Source organism: Salvelinus fontinalis, unplaced genomic scaffold, assembly GCF_029448725.1.
Source record: "Salvelinus fontinalis isolate EN_2023a unplaced genomic scaffold, ASM2944872v1 scaffold_0216, whole genome shotgun sequence".
Classification (NCBI taxonomy): domain Eukaryota; kingdom Metazoa; phylum Chordata; class Actinopteri; order Salmoniformes; family Salmonidae; genus Salvelinus; species Salvelinus fontinalis.
Window position 1 is genome coordinate 165,756 of NW_026600425.1, and position 14,675 is coordinate 180,430.

Genomic DNA, 14,675 nt, shown 5'->3' on the forward strand with positions numbered 1-14,675 from the left:
TTAAGAGAATTAAGAGAAAGGATTACGTCAATAAGGGAGTGAGAGTGTGTTGTAAAGGAAAATTCTGAAAGGATGGTAAAATTAGCCTTTTATCATCAGAGAAGGGCCCATGATGAAGGCCATAATGGCCAACAGATATGAGGGAATTTCACTGACCAGAGGTGACAGCAAGACCCTCGTCACATCACAGGACATAATGCTTGACAGGCTAGTGGAGAGTATGACTGACAGGTTCCAGGACACCAGTGTAGGAGTCCTGTGTGCCACCAAGCTGGTCAGCTTCACCAACTGCCCAGAGTCAGGAGATGCAGCAGCAGGTTACTTTATGTTTTGTATTACAGGGCAGTCAGGTTGGGTTCAGGTTCATGATCATATTTTTATACTTTGAGAATTAAAACCTTATTATCTCAATGAAATGTACTGAAATGAATGTATATGTGACACAAAAAGACAATTTGTTATTTTGGCCGGTAAAAAATATGCTTGGCTGGTGGATTTTTTCATCTACCAGTCCCCTTGACAGGTGAGCCAAAAAGTTAATTTCGGACACTGCCTGCAGCCTTTATCAAGTAAATTGTTATCCACTTGTCTACGCTCAATACTACCTTTTGTTACATTGATGTTCCATTCTATTTATTCTAGCCTTATTTGAGCTGGTATGTTGGCTCAGAAAAACACCTTGTTTACACCAAGAGAGTGACTGGGGTATTATGTGGTCAGATGAATGCATGTGAATTTGCGTTTTTCCCTCATTTGGCAGTGTGTGGGCCTCCATGCCAACGCATCAATTTAACTATTCATTTAGATGCTCTATTACCTTTGAAAGAAGGGAAGATTGCATTCCAGCATTGCTTGGTGAATATATTACCTGGATGTGAAATTGTAACAGCTGTGACTATTTCCGTGGTTAACAAGTACAATAACACCACATTTATTTCTTATGAAAGTAATTTCCCTTTAATTGAAACTAAGTAGACTAAGGATATTACATGAAATAAACGATTATGAGCTCTTGAAAATGATGAGAAGCAAAGTCTAGAGTTGTGCAGGCAGCCGTGTGTAGAGTAGAGACTGTATATTTCCTGTGAGGGCTCAGAGGATCAATAATAGCATAACATGAGGGATCAATAAAGTTGTTCAAAAACAATGTAACAAATAAAAAATATTGATTGACATAATAAAATTAAGAAATGGATTGATGGTCTCAGGAGTAGCCAAGTCGTCCAAAGTTCAGTTTGACCATCTCAGGAGTAGCCTTACAAAGTTCAGTTTGACCATCTCAGGAGTAGCCTTACAAAGTTCAGTTTGACCATCTCAGGAGTAGCCTTACAAAGTTCAGTTTGACCATCTCAGGAGTAGCTTTACAAAGTTCAGTTTGACCATCTCAGGAGTAGTCTTCCAAAGTTCAGTTTGACCATCTCAGGAGTAGCCAAGTCGTCCAAAGTTCGGTTTGACCATCTCAGGAGTAGCCTTACAAAGTTCAGTTTGACCATCTCAGGAGTAGCCTAGTCGTCCAAAGTTCAGTTTGACCATCTCAGGAGTAGCCAAGTCGTCCAAAGTTCGGTTTGACCATCTCAGGAGTAGCCTAGTCGTCCAAAGTTCAGTTTGACCATCTCAGGAGTAGCCAAGTCGTCCAAAGTTCAGCTTGACCATCTCAGGAGTAGCCAAGTCTTCCAAAGTTCAGCTTGACCATCTCAGGAGTAGCCTATTCTTCCAAAGTTCAGTTTGACCATCTCAGGAGTAGCCTAGTCGTCCAAAGTTCAGTTTGACCATCTCAGGAGTAGCCTAGTCTTCTAAAGTTCAGTTTGACCATCTCAGGAGTAGCCTATTCTTCCAAAGTTCAGTTTGACCATCTCAGGAGTAGCCTAGTCGTCCAAAGTTCAGTTTGACCATCTCAGGAGTAGCCTAGTCTTCTAAAGTTCAGTTTGACCATCTCAGGAGTAGCCTAGTCTTCCAAAGTTCAGTTTGACCATCTCAGGAGTAGCCTAGTCTTCCAAAGTTCAGTTTGACCATCTCAGGAGTAGCCTTACAAAGTTCAGCTTGACCATCTCAGGAGTAGCCTAGTCTTGCAAAGTTCAGCTTGACCATCTCAGGAGTAGCCTAGTCGTCCAAAGTTCAGTTTGACCATCTTAGGAGTAGCCTTACAAAGTTCAGTTTCACCATCTCAGGAGTAGCCTAGTCGTCCAAAGTTCAGTATGGATTAATCTCAAACGAGAATAGACCGTTTTGATGCTATATACAGTAGTTAACAGGTTTTACTTTGATATCTGTAAAATCATATCTAATGGAATAATGGAATACCATTTTCACCATAATAAAATTAACCTAGTTATTGTATCAGACCTGTGCAGCTAATTGCATTGATTATACTTCAAATCCTGCAAACCAATACTGTCTTTCCTATTGGTGGCAATTGTATTTCGAAAACCCTTTTACTGGCATATCCTGGCGCCAGATAGCGAGCCTATACGTCAGAAAGACAGATGTCATTTGTGTATAGAAATGCCAAAATGTCGATGCATGTAATCCTTTCACAAGGTGATTGAGGTTATTGGTTAAAGCTTGGCTTGTTTCCATAATCTAACATAACAAGCAAAGTGCTTATTACAAGTTCTAGGAAGGAAAGCACATGTTGCAAGCCCTCCCTCTAACGTGGGCACCATTCCAAACCAATTCATTTCCGCTATACATTAGGTGGGTCCTTGTTGAGGCCCTCTGGCTGGTGACAGCCATATGGAAATAACATCACCGTCTACCATATTCCTTACCACTGTCTTGTCCCCCTCTTCAGATCTTCCAGAGGGAAGAATAATGGTCGGAGGAATTGGTTTAGAATCTGGCTTTGAATACCTGCCTGCTGTATGTCTTCCAATGACACACAGCTTCACGGGAAGATTAATACCGAGAAACCAATTCCATTTGATATCCATCATAATTCAAAATGCTTTCATGGATACTGTATTAATATTGTAATCTTGTCATCAGGTAATATAAAGCAGGTTAGGACTGCCTGGTAGCATATCCTGTACAACCATGGGAAGTGGTACCAGAGACGAAAGTAGACTGTCTTTTCCTCCTAGCTTCGGTTTGCTTTATATCATGTTGTGTCATTTGGCATGAGTAACAGATGCTTTTTGAGATATCAGGGTACATATAGGCAAATAGAAATGATCGTTTTCAGATAGATTTGCAGTTGTGAACTTAATGTGAACAATGAAGAACATGGTAATCAATCTCTTATGGTTTTTCATACCCTGTCCAACATCAATGGGGTCAATATCCTGAAATGACGGGTTAAATTGACCCTGACCCATACACTGGTGTAAAGTACTTAAGTAAAAATACTTTAAAGTACTACTTAAGTCGTTTTTGGGGGATGTGTACTTTACTTATCAATTTATATTTTTGACTACTTTTACTTTTACTTCACTACATTCCTAAAGAAAAGTATATACTTTTTACTCCATACATTTTCCTGACAACCAAAAGTTACATTTTAAACACTTAGCAGGACAGAAAAATGGTCCAATACACAGACTTATCAAGAGAACATCCCTGGTCATCCCTACTGCCTCTGATCTGGCGGACTCACTAAACACAACTTACATTTGTAAATGATGTCTGAGTGTTGGAGTGTTCCCCTGGCTATCTGTAAATGACGTCTGAGTGTTGGAGTGTTCCACTGGCTATCTGTAAATAATGTCTGAGTGTTGGAGTGTTCCCCTGGCTATCTATAAATGATGTCTGAGTGTTGGAGTGTTCCCCTGGCTATCTTTAAATGATGTCTGAGTGTTGGTGTGTTCCCCTGGCTATCTGTAAATGATGTCTGAGTGTTGGAGTGTTCCCCTGGCTATCTGTAAATGATGTCTGAGTGTTGGAGTGTGCCCCTGGCTATCTGTAAATTATGTAGGAGTGTTGGAGTGTTCCCCTGGCTATCTGTAAATAATGTCTGAGTGTTGGAGTGTTCCCCTGGCTATCTGTAAATGATGTCTGAGTGTTGGAGTGTTCCCCTGGCTATCTGTAAATGATGTCTGAGTGTTGGAGTGTTCCCCCTTTTTTGCTTAGTACATGATTTCATATGTGTTATTCCATAGTTTTGATGTCTTCGCTGTTATTCTACAATGTAGAAAATAGTAAAAATAAAGAAAAACCCTTGAATAAGTAGGTGTGTCCAAACCTTGTTGGACATTTAAGCTTTCTAATGGGTATGACGTCATCATTGTGGGAATGGCAAGTAATGACAGTCAAAATAACATAATTGTGGGCGAGGCATAACGGTAAGTCAAAATGACATAGCCTTCCCGAGATAAACAATGTTAAAGTTCCCGAACAGTGAAAATCATGGTTTTCATCAAATTGGATAATATTTGAATGAAATCAGTTCAAAGTAGGGTGACCCAAGCATGAAAAGTGACTGTAGCTGGTACATGGATCAAGTTTTCAGTGCACATTTCAGGTGAAGTTGTTTTATCAATTGGGGAGAACATTCGATGGGTTTTACCAGGAAGCTAATCCTGAAGACAGATGCTGTACCTTCACTGACAGTGGATCTTGCAAGCGCTGACCATAATATCAGAATTTGATGAGTCTGACACGGTAGCCAACATTTTGGGGGGATCGGGGAGGGGGGGGGGGGGCTAACGTTAGATAATGTGGCTGCTTTGACTTGTGAACGGTACGTGTTCTGTAAAACACCTGGTAGTCACTATATGGTTGTTCTTCCATCACTAAGCCCCCTACGTTGAGTCTGAGAACTGCCAGAGCACAGCTAGCACGGAGGAATGTTGTCCACAAAAGGAGTTGCGGTGTGCATTGTATTTGTAATTTACCTCTGAAAATCCTATTCCACCATTCCATTGTGTGTGGGCTTTTGTCTTACAGTAGATGTAGCTTGTGTCATTGGGGCTAATCATGATGATTATTATCATTTCACATTCCATCCCCTTTCATCTTTCCACTATCATCAAGCAGTAATGATAGACATTTTAGAAAATTCAACATCTACTGTCTGCACAGCTTCCCAGGCAACTACCACAGCAGGAATGCTGTGATAGAAAATCAGCTTTCCCAAGACAAAGAAGAGGGGATATGCTGTGAAGCCTGTGAAGACAGATACAACATACTGTATGTCATAGTTATTCACTTCAAATCTGCGTCAATTGAGCATTTCAGGCTCACAAACTATCGACATACAAAAAAGCACAGGACCAAATAGTGCATATTTCAAATTGAGTACTTCAAAAACACCAGAAAACACACTGTAGAATGTGTAGATCACTACATCAACGGATTGGTACTGTCATAACTCAGAACAGGAAATTAAATTAAATACACATTTCCCTTTTCAAAAAACCGTATATGCTACTCAGACAGAATCTCCTCTTCAACGAAGGCACCCTTGATCCAACGCCGTATGAGGGGAAGCAGTGTGAGCTATCCATCCCAGGACCCCTGTCTGCCCAGTGAGAGAGGCCTGGTCTGTCCATCCCAGGACCCCTGTCTGCCCAGTGAGAGAGGCCTGGTCTGTCCATCCCAGGACCCCTGTCTGCCCAGTGAGAGAGGCCTGGTCTGTCCATCCCAGGAGCCCTGTCTGCCCAGTGAGAGAGGCCTGAGCTACACATCCCAGGACCCCTGTCTGCCCAGTGAGAGAGGCCTGAGCTACACATCCCAGGACCCCTGTCTGCCCGGTGAGAGAGGCCTGGTCTGTTCATCCCAGGACCCCTGTCTGCCCAGTGAGTGAGGCCTGGTCTGTCCATCCCAGGACCCCTGTCTGCCCAGTGAGAGAGGCCTGGTCTGTCCATCCCAGGACCCCTGTCTGCCCAGTGAGAAAGGCCTGGTCTGTCCATCCCAGGACCCCTGTCTGCCCAGTGAGAGAGGCCTGTCCATCCCAGGACCCCTGTCTGCCCAGTGAGAGAGGCCTGGTATGTTCATCCCAGGAGCCCTGTCTGCCCAGTGAGAGAGGCCTGTCCATCCCAGGAGCCCTGTCTTCCCAGTGAGAGAGGCCTGATCTGTCCATCCCAGGACCCCTGTCTGCCCAGTGAGAGAGGCCTGGTCTGTTCATCCCAGGACCCCTGTCTGCCCAGTGAGAAAGGCCTGGTCTGTCCATCCCAGGACCCCTGTCTGCCCAGTGAGAGAGGCCTGTCCATCCCAGGACCCCTGTCTGCCCAGTGAGAGAGGCCTGGTCTGTTCATCCCAGGAGCCCTGTCAGCCCAGTGAGAGAGGCCTGTCCATCCCAGGAGCCCTGTCTTCCCAGTGAGAGAGGCCTGATCTGTCCATCCCAGGACCCCTGTCTGCCCAGTGAGAGAGGCCTGGTCTGTTCATCCCAGGACCCCTGTCTACCCAGTGAGAAAGGCCTGGTCTGTTCATCCCAGGACCCCTGTCTGCCCAGTGAGAGAGGCCTGGTCTGTTCATCCCAGGACCCCTGTCTGCCCAGTGAGAAAGGCCTGGTCTGTTCATCCCAGGAGCCCTGTCTGCCCAGTGAGAGAGGCCTGTCCATCCCAGGAGCCCTGTCTTCCCAGTGAGAGAGATCTGTCCATCCTAGGACTCCTGTCTGCCCAGTGTGAGAAGCCTGGCATGGAGGCCATTGCTGGATTTGTCTCCCGCTTCAATCTTGGGGGTGACTGAAGCCAAGTGGGTGACTGAAACCAAGTGGGTGACTGAAACCAAGTGGGGGACTGAAACCAAGTGGGTGACTGAAACCTGCTTGATTGAAGTCGGGGTACATAGGTCCACCTCCTCTCTCGCTATGGGATGGGAAAAAATGACAAAATACAATGAAAAATATCATAACGATCAATGTATCAAAACAAACTACAAAATAATAATATTTTTAAATGTATTTAATTCAAATAAAAAATTAAGTATTAATGTAATATTCAATTACAAAAATACATTTTCAAGTATGTGTGTCATGTTCGTTATAAGGAGTGGAGCAAGATGCAGCGTGGTATGTTTCCATCTCTTTTAATAGGAACAGAAAAAACTCAAAGAACAAAAACAATAAAGCGAACAAACGAAACCTGACGCTAATAATAGTGAACACAGGCGACCATACATAGTCAAGATCCCACAAATCACAATCTAAATATGATCCCCAATCAGAGACAACGATAAATAGCTGCCTCTGATTGGGAACCATATCAGGCCAACATAGATATATAATTCCCCTAGATAACCCACCCTTAATAATCACTTAGAATTGTCCATGTTATGGAATATCTACATAGACGTACGGAGGCCCATTATCAGCAACCATCAGTTCTGTGTTCCAATGGCATGTTGTGTTAGCTAATCCAAGTGTATAATTTTAAAAGGCTAATTGATAATTAGAAAATCTTTTTGCAATTATGTAGCACAGCTGAAAACTGTTGTCCTGATTAAAGAAGCAATAAAACTGTCCTGCTTTAGTCTAGTTGAGTATCTGGAGCATCAGCATTTGAGGGTTCGATTACAGGCTCAAAATGGCCAGAAACAAAGACCTTTATTTTGAAACTCATCAGTCTATTCTTGTTCTGAGAAATTAAGGCTATTCCATGTGAGAAATTACCATGAAACTGAAGATCTCGTACAATGCTGTGTACTACTCCCGAGTGGGAGGCCCCGGTGCACAACTGAGCAAGAGGACAAGTACAATAGAGTGTCTAGTTTGAGAAACAGACGCCTCACTGGTCCTAAAATGATCAAGTTTCAAGTTTATTTTATATAGCCCTTCGTACATCAGCTAATATCTCGAAGTGCTGTACAGAAACCCAGCCTAAAACCCCAAACAGCAAGCAATGCAGGTGTAGAAGCACGGTGGCTAGGAAAAACTCCCTAGAAAGGCCAAAACCTAGGAAGAAACCTAGAGAGGAACCAGGCTATGATAAACACAACATGCCATTGGAACACAGAACTGATGGTTGCTGATAATGGGCCTATGTAGATATTCCAAAAAAATTAGCCGTTTCTAGCTTCAATAGTAATTTACAACATTAACTATACAACAGTCTACACTGTATTTCTGATCAATTTGATGTTATTTTAATGGACAAAAAATGTGTTTTTCTTTCAAAAACAGGACATTTCTAAGTGACCCCAAACTTTTGTAAAAATGTGTCACGCCCTGGCCTTAGTATTCTTTGTTTTCTTTATTATTTTAGTTAGGTCAGGGTGTGACATGGGAAGTTGGTGTGTTTTGTCTCGTTTAGGGTGTGTGTATTGTTTAGGGGGTGTTGTATAGTGTATGGGGTTGTGTTCAGGAGAGAGTTCTAGGAAAGTCTATGGTTGCCTGGTTTGGTTCTCAATCAGAGACAGATGTCATTAATTGTCTCTGTATAGGGAGCCATATTTAAGGCAGCCATAGGCTTTAGGTGATTGTGGGAGATTGTCTATGTTGAATGTAAGTAGCTTGTGTGTGCACTTTCGTTTGTAGCTTCACGGTTGTTTGTTGTTTTGTATAGTTTGTATAAGTGTTTTGTTTCGTGTTCATCTTCAAAATAAAGAGAAGATGTATTTTGCACACGCTGCGCCTTGGTCCACTCTCTCTAAAGAAGACAATCGTGACAAAATGAATATACTTAAATGAACTACAAAACACACTGAGTGTTATTATTGGCCTTGTTTTGGGGTGGAGCGTATTAGAATAATACTCAGCATGCTTTGCAATTGTTTTTACATATACAGTTGTGGCCAAACCTTCTGAGAATGACACAAGTATACATTTTTACAAAGTTTGCTGCTTCAGTGTCTTTAGATATTTTTGTCAGATGTTACTATGGAATACTGAAGTATAATTACAAGCATTTCATAAGTGTCAAAGGCTTTTATTGATAATTAAATGAAGTTGATGCAATGAGTCAATATTTGCAGTGTTGACCCTTCTTTTTCAAGACCTCTGCAATCTGCCCTGGTATGCTGTCAATTAACTTCTGGGCCACACCCTGACTGATGGCAGCCCATTCTTGCTTAATCAATGCTTGGAGTTTGTCAGAATTTGTGGGGTTTTGTTTGTCCACCCGCCTCTTGATGATTGACCACAAGTTCTCAATGGGATTAAGGTCTGGGGAGTTTCCTGGCCATGGACCCAAAATATCAATGTTTTGTTCCCCGAACCACTTAGTTATCACTTTTGCCTTATGGCAAGGTGCTCCATCATGCTGGAAAAGGCATTGTTCATCACCAAACTGTTCCTGGATGGTTGGGAGAAATTGCTCTCGGAGGATGTGTTGGTACCATTCTTTACTCATGGCTGTGTTCTTAGACAAAATTGTGAGTGAGCCCACTCCCTTGGCTGAGAAGCAACCCCACATACACTGCTCAAAAAAATAAAGGGAACACTTAAACAACACAATGTAACTCCAAGTCAATCACACTTCTGTGAAATCAAACTTTCCACCTTTTGTCTATTCCATTTGCACAATAGCATGTGAAATTTATTGTCAATCAGTGTTGCTTCCTAAGTGGACAGTTTGATTTCACAGAAGTGTGATTGACTTGGAGTTACATTGTGTTGTTTAAGTGTTCCCTTTATTTTTTGAGCAGTGTATGAATTGTCTCAGGATGCTTTACTGTTGGCATGACACAGGAATGATGGTAGCGCTCACCTTGTCATCTCCGGACAAGCTTTTTTCCAGGAGTCCCAAACAATCGGAAAGGGGATTCAGAGAAAATGACTTTACCCTAGTCCTCAGCAGTCCAATCAGCAGCCCTTCTTGACACCAGGCCATCCTCCAAAAGTCTTCGCCTCACTGTGCGTACAGATGCACTCACACCTGCCTGCTGCCATTCCTGAGCAAGCTCTGTACTGGTGGTGCCCCGATCCCGCAGCTGAATCAACTTTAGGAGACGGTCCTGGCGCTTGCTGGACTTTCTTGGGTGCCCTGAAGCCTTCTTCATAACAATAGAACTGCTCTCCTTGAAGTTCTTGATGATCCGATAAATGGTTGATTTAGGTGCAATCTTACTGGCAGCAATATCCTTGCCTGTGAAGCCCTTTTTGTGCAAAGCAATGATGACGGCACGTGTTTCCGTGCAGGTAACCATGGCTGACAGAGGAAGAACAATGTTTCCAAGCACCACCCTCCTTTTGAAGTTTCCAGTCTGTTATTCGAACTCAATCAGCATGACAGAGTGATCTCCAGCCTTGTCCTCGTCAACACTCACACCTGTGTTAATGAGAGAATCACTGACATGATGTCAGCTGTTCCTTTTGTGGCAGGGCTGAAATGCAGTGGAAATGTTTTTTTGTTATTCAGTTCATTTGCATTCATCTGACACTCTTCATAACTTTCTGGAATATATGCAAATTGCCATCATACAAACTGAGGCAGCAGACTTTGTGAAAATGTATATTTGTGTCATTCTCAAAACTTTTGGCCAAGACTGTATAATTACGTTCTCTGTAGTTGGTTGCGTTTCCTAGACTAAGTAATTCACTTTTACATGATATGACATCACGTTGTTACTTTGTATTGTTTTTTTCAGAATTCGGACGGGAGATGAGTGTTACAAATTGTACATATCAGTGGGTCCTGCACACCGGATGGGGGCCGGATGGGGGCCGGATGGGGGCCTGGATGCCTATATTAGGCTTATGGCTTATGGCTAATATATTTGGGGGGTAAATTGATGTCTCACCATTATTTCTCACCTTCATTTCTCATGACTGTTCATGTTGATCAGTGTTCTGGCTATGCTGGTCTATTGTAAATGATCAAATAAATGTATGGTCAATACATACAGTTGTGAACATATTGTCATTGCTAATGCAGAGGCACCAATAAATTGTCCGGTACATTCCGTCATTGTCTAAGCTTCTAAGGTGACTCAGGCTTTACTCAGTCTTGTGCAGAAGTGTAGCAGTCAACTAACTGTATTGTGTAATTAGTTACACAACGACAGAAATACAGTTGTGTGGTTGTTGTTTTCTCTGACATCCAACAGTCCATGATCAGCTCTGTTGACCATGAGAGCATTTTGCAGAGGAAATGGGTTGAGACATACCTTTTTCAGCTTGGAATGACATGGCCCATTGTCTACCTTGTCATCAATGACATGTGGTCCATTGTTTACCTTGTTACCTGGCAACGACCGCACGGGTGTTTTAAATAGCTGTCAGTCAAGGCGAGCTCATGAATGTAAGCTCCCCGCCCACTCAGCTTGTTCTTTCAGGCTTTCTAATAGCTGGAGATGAGAGAAAAGGTCCAATTTCTTCAGTTCTAAGCAGTTTAATAGCCTAAAAATATTACGGTGGATGTTTTTGTCATTCAAAGGCTATTTTAACATGGGAAATAGGATGACTGTGCAGGACCTTTAAAGGTTTTGAAAAAGACTAAGAAAGGATATTCAGTGTCTTATTACCAAATGCGTTGCAAAGTGTTTTCCGGGAAAGCACATTTTCATAAAGTATCCCACTTTAGCAATACTCACCCTCATCAAAGCAGCAGTACATCAGACCTATAGTACATCAGACCTATAGTACATCAGACCTATAGTACATCAGACCTATAGTAACACTGTGTGTGGCCGAAGTGTATCTGCATAAATAGAACATAGCAACGCCCACCGGAGAAGTATTCTATAGTGTGCAGAGTGAAGAAATAGTCAGCCAGTTACAGGAGGATTTGCCTCTCAGATTGAGAAGAATTAGCCAATGGAGGGAGTGAAAGCGTCTATATTTGGCAACACTGTCAAAAGAGCACTTCCTCTTTCTATTAATAAGATCTGCATCCTTCCTGTGACCTCATAAAACAAGCTCCTCCGGTGCGAGGAATTATTCTTTCCAATTCATTTTTCTCTAATTAAATTCTGCATCAGCACGCTCTACTATAAATCGACCAAATTCAAGGAGCTGCAAATTAAAAATTTGTGTTTGTGTGTGAGTGTGTGTGTATGTGTGTGTGTGAGAGAGAGGGAGGGAGGGAGAGTGAAGAGAGAAACATAGAAAGAGAGAGAGAAGCTGATTTGCCTGTGTCAAGGCATATCATGGGTGTGTGACAGATATTCAGCCCCTCCTTGAAGGACAATGGAAGTTCAGTAGAAAATGTTTGTCTTTCTGCATCTCGGCCTTTAGCAGGGTGGTTTAACAATACACAACACGTACCCTGATGAAAGCTGTACTGCTGTGTTGATTTCTGACAATACACAATCATTCCCCATTGAACTTCCATTGTTCTCGAAGTGTCTGAATACCTCCCACAGTACAGTTTCCAGTCCAGTTTCCATGCACCTTGGTTGGAATGTGAGGTAGCAACAGTATACACTCTCCTTTACAGTGCAAAATATGATGAAAAGCACTGCACAAGATACTGGAAAAACAGCAATGTTTTATTGTTGTTTATGTATGAACTACAATCTCTGGTATCAATAAATGTACGCTGTATTCCTCGAGAGGTATGGGAAGGATGCCAACGGAGATATCCGTTTGACTCCTCAGTCTCTCACATTCTTTTCTCTTTACATTGGAATCCAGAAGCACATGTAAAATTTTGACGTGAAAATCATTTTTTTTTTTGCATGTTATTTTGAAAATAGGTCTCGTATAAATGTACCACTCGAGGAGCATTCTCTCAGAAAATGAGAGAAGGGACAAAACCCCCAATACAGTAACCTCCCATAGATGGACAGTTGGCAGAACAACACACAATAAACCAATCACCAGCTCCACATAGAAATGAATCTCTCACAGCCTTATTGGCTGTAGACTATACTGTCTAAGGTCAAGCATTCAGCCACCGAAAGCATTGAAAAAGAATTGAAAGCATTGAAAAAGAATTGAAAGCATTGAAAAGGAATCGAAAGCATTGAAAAGGAGTCACTAGAAGGGGGAAGAATGGTGAACCTCCAGTGAGACTGGACCGGACAGGACTGGACCGGACCAGACAGGACTGGACCGGACCGGAACAGAAGCTACTGCTGCTGTATCCATGTGCTGTTTGACGACCCCAAGCAACAAGTTATATACAGATATAACTAGTGAATAGATCAGAATGGCCTTGTCAGAGATACATCTTTTATGGGTATGGATGCTTAAGTGCTGAATGAATGCTTCTGTATATGCAATTTCTTTATTATGAACAACTGGCGTAATGCTCAGTACATACTAAAAACAGGTTCATATACCCATAAATCAAATGTCTATGACTTTCACACTGAGCACTAATGTCTGTATTGAGTCAATCCAGTCTATTTGGATGCCAGTTGGAGATACTAACACAATAGCAATATATGCCATTTAGCAGACACTTTTATCCAAAGGGACTTGCATACATTTTACATATGGGTGGCACCAGCGAGAATCAAACTTAGAACCTTGGTGTGTTGCGAGCGCCGTGCTCTAGTGCCTGAGCCACAGCACCACCTGATATTGAAAAGGTCATGTTTACCCATTCAATTGTCGGGAGCATAATATGGAGTGTGAGACTTTCTTTATCTTCGTATTGTCATAAGCATGACACAAGCAGTCATGGCAGCTTACTGTATGTCAGCTAATGACAGCTGGCTGTGCCCTGCTATGATGCAAACCAAATGTGTCCCTAAGTAGCCGCTTTGGTATAGTGCTGCCTGTCGTACCAAACATTCTCTCCGTCAACGCAGTTGTGTTAACTTAGTGGATGCAACTGAAGCATAACTCCGTGCCTCTGTAATTCACCCAGACACTTTAGCCTGCAATCTAACAGTGGATTTTGGGGAATTGTGTTGTAAAGTTAAGCGGCAGTTGTTAGCTCCGGGACAACAGCCCTGGCATATCTGCTCCTCCTCACGCTCCACACAAGGTCCGTGTTTCCATGGCGACTGTCCTTCGGCTATTTCTGCGCTCCTCATTCCTTATCTGTTTTTCACTGCTATTGCGTCACATCTTCAATATCTGCCCCCATGGCCATCATGGGCCAAACCCCTCCCTCCTTTCCTCATTCCCTCCCATCCTCCCTGCTTCACTCAACTACCAAATGAAATGCGCCGTGTAAACAGAGTAGAGAAAAGACAAGGCGGTGTTGTGATAGATGGACGATGAGAGAGGCGCCATCAAAAGGCCTTGGGTTGTGTATTTTCCCTGACAAACACGGCCGAGAAGATCAGAGTAGGAGCCTCTCAGAAATCAGAAGACTAGTTCATCCATTAGCTGCTGTGTAAAGGGATACGGGTTGGAGTTTTCAAGCTGTTTTCTGAATCAACTTCTCCTCTAGCTCATCTAGAAGCCTACAAATGGACTGCTGATGCAGTTTAATGAGCAATTACACCTCCCTGTTTACTACAGACTGACAGTACAGACGGCTAGCCCCCTGTGTTGGCCGACCAGGGTCACGCTGAATTACATGCAAGCTTTATTTGCGCTAACAGACGGGCTATCAGTCCCCGACCGTCTGTGACCCTAGGGTGATACCAAGGTAACGCGACAGTGCTGCTGATCTAGATCATTAACACATTACCGTAGGGCCGTGGAGCCTCCCCTTCATTCGCCCACATCTTCTGCTGCACTGCCATTCCCCTCATGTCTAAAGAGAGACAAATGAGATATGTCGAGAGGAGAGATGAATGTGCCAGAGAAAGAGAGAGAGAGAGAGAGAGGAGAAGAGAGAGGAGAGTGTAAGAGAGGAGGATGGGCAAAGGAGAAAGGGGGAGGGAGAGAGTAGGATGAGAGGTGAAGGAGAGGGGTTGGAAGAATGAGAGCGAGAGAGAGAGAGAGCGAGCGAGGGGAG

The 14,675-nt window shown here is 43.0% G+C and overlaps 1 protein-coding gene across 2 annotated transcripts in view; it reads right to left on the reverse strand.

Annotated features, from left to right (window-relative positions):
- Positions 1-3,068: 3,068 nt before the first annotated feature.
- LOC129844736 (leucine-rich repeat-containing protein 4C-like) overlaps positions 3,069-14,675 on the reverse strand; it is a 58,378-nt gene continuing 46,771 nt past the window's right edge. The window contains exon 3 of one of the 2 annotated variants that reach the window (XR_008757995.1): positions 3,069-6,743. The gene's annotated coding sequence lies outside the window, so the exon portion shown is untranslated. Of the gene's footprint in view, positions 6,744-12,282; positions 14,472-14,675 lie in introns of those variants that run through there. The other variant, XR_008757994.1, reaches the window with a different exon arrangement.